The sequence below is a fragment of the Coenobita brevimanus genome, chromosome 78 (genome assembly GCF_032717465.1).
Source record: "Coenobita brevimanus isolate Jiangsu-jjx chromosome 78, ASM3271746v2, whole genome shotgun sequence".
Lineage (NCBI taxonomy): Eukaryota > Metazoa > Arthropoda > Malacostraca > Decapoda > Coenobitidae > Coenobita > Coenobita brevimanus.
Genome location: NC_137031.1, coordinates 15434872 through 15437812, shown reverse-complemented (window position 1 = coordinate 15437812; position 2941 = coordinate 15434872).

Genomic DNA, 2941 nt, shown 5'->3' with positions numbered 1-2941 from the left:
GTCTTTGACATGGCGCTCTGTGTACTGAAAAAATACATAAGACTCTCCTTTTCCCAGAATAATCAATATTTCCCATCTTTTTTCTTGTTGCATGCATCCTACCTGAATACAATAGTATTCACATTTACTCTGGATGGTTTCCTCCCAATTACTCCTTCACACATATAAAAGTTGCACTACCGTTAATGCGGTTATTATTATTATTATTATTTTTTTTTTTTTTTCTTTAACAGATCGATGCTTTCCTCAGTTATTCGCAAACAGAAGCATTACTTTTTTTTTAATAATTCTCCCTTCCTTTCAAAGTAACTGTAACTACCTTCCCATTAATTTTTTCTGTTCTTGTTCCTTCACCTGGCCATGTCATGAATAGGTTAGATAGTCTAGGACCGATTAAACATCAGTAGTATCCAATCTTCATCATCTGCAAACATTCTCTTGCCTGTTGAATTCACCTTACACTAACCGTCCACAATACTCAAGGAGAGGATCTGACATATTTGCTTTCCATCAGAAGATACTCCTCATAATGGCAAAAAGAAAACGCCATGGGGCTCATTTAAATTTAATTTAAAGTGTGTGTGTGTGTGTGTGTGTGTGTGTGTGTGTGTGTGTTGGGGGAAGGGGTAAAGCATATACAAGGACTCATATTTTCGCAAAGCTAGCTTAATCATCACTACCTTCATGCCCTCAGGTCGGCCTGATCCTCCTGTAGAGTGTCGGGTGGTGAACAAAACGTACAACTCTCTGGCCGTGGACTGCATCCCGGGTTTCGATGGGGATTGGCGCAGGTCTTCATAGTCAGGGTGAGCATCTGCTGGTGGTACAGTGTAACATAGCCAGGGTGATCTTCTGGTGGTGACACAGTGTGATTTAGTCTCGGCGACCCTCTGTTAGTGGTACAGTCTACATTGCCAGGGTGAGTGTCTGGTGGTGGCACAGTGTTAACATAGCCAGGTTGAATATCTGGTTATCTGGTGTTGCCACAGTGTAGCATAGTCAGGTGAGCATCTGGTGGTGGCACACTGTAACACAGTTAGAACAATCATCTCTGGTGGCACAGTGTAACATGTCCACGGTGAGCATCTGGTTGTGGCACGATATAACATAGCCAAAGTGAGCATCGGTTGGAGGCAGAGAGTAATATAGCAAGGGTGAACATCTTTTGGATTCACAGTGTAACACAGCCGGCATATGATTCCGGTCGTGGTAACATAACCAGTGTGAGCATCTGGTGGTAGCCCAGTGTAAGATTGCCTGGGTATCTGGCAGTGGCACAATGTAAGAGAATTAGGGCGAGCATCTCTGGAGGCACAATGTAACATATCGAGGGTTAGCGTCTCTGGTGGAAAAGCGTAACATATCAAGGGTTGGCATCTGGTGTTGGCACAGTGTAACATAGCCAGGGTGAGTATCTAGTGGTGGCACAGTGTAATATAGCCAGGGTATGCATGTGATGGGGGCACAATGTAACCCAGAGTGTTCCAAACATCACTGTCTGTATGGATGAAAAAGTTCTGTTGTCTACTTACAGCAACTGCTCCGAAAGTGCCGAATTGTCAAGAATTTTCTGTTTCTGTAATACAGACGTCTACAACAAACATCTGAATTCATCGGTATCATCATCATCATCATCATCATCATCATCATCATCATCATCATCATCCCGACTACTTTCGCACCTAAACAAACGAATGAGGTAAGGTCCTGTGAGCAAATAAAATATAATAAAGCAGTATAGTGGGAAAATTCTCAACAGCATGCTCAGTGAAATGGGCTAAAGACTCATTCAGTCACCATTCAAGCCTCTGGAATTTCGGTTTCACCTCATAGGCAAAACTCCACACACAGATTCGTAATTACCTACGAAACTGACTTCCAGCCAAAGACTGTCAAGTAGAAAACGATGCCAGACCCTCGTCATGCACACATCTGTGCAAAATTCAGCCAACCATCTTGTTTTTATCAACCATGCCTTCTTCTGCATTCAGACTCACATAAATTCTTTTCACCACCGTATTTGTACCCGTTCATGGATCTGGAAAAGCATACGACAAAGTGGACAGAGAAGAACTGTGGAAAGTTTTGCGCACGTACGGTGTAGATGGTAAGCTGCTAGGTGCCGTCAGGAATTTTTATGATGGTAGTGAGGCATGTGTAAGGGTTAACGGGCATCTAAGTGAATGTTCACGATCGGTGTGTGTGTGCGACAAGGTTGTGTGATGACCCCATGGGTTGTTCAGTATATATAATGGAAGGGGTGATGAGAGAAGTAAAAACACTAGTATTGGAGAGGGGAAGGTGTTGGTAATGAATGGTGATGGATGGAATATCTCAAATTTGTTGTATGCTGATGATGCATACTACTTGCAGATACCGGAAATGAACTTGGTAGGCTAGTGTAGAGGTTTTGCTGATGTTTCTGAGCATCGTGCCTTGAGAGAAAATGTAGCAGGAGTAATGTGATGATTACTGAGAGAGAAGGTGACTCCCAGTGCTACATTACAGTGAATGGAGAGAGACTGGAATTGATGAGAGACTTCAAATACCTGGGTACAATGAGAGAAAAGAGAGAAAATGTGCAAAGGAAGTGGAAAGTAGAGTGGCATACGGAAGAAAAAGTAGCTGGTGCAATGAAGGCCTTGATAATAAAAAGAGGCTTCAGTGCTGCAGCTGCGCGAGGCTTACATGAAGGAGTGTTAGTGCCAACTTTCACATATGGATGTGAGACTATGCTGTGGTGTGAAAATGAAAAGTCAAGAGTAAGTGCAGTGGAGATGGGACGGCTGAGGAATGTATATGGTGTACAGAGGTCGGATAGGATACGAAATAATGTGATTTGTGAGAGATGTTGGAGTGAGGAAGTCGGTGGACACCAGAATCGAAGAGAGATTATACTGAGATGGTATGGTCATGTGGAGAGAATGGATAACAATAGAGT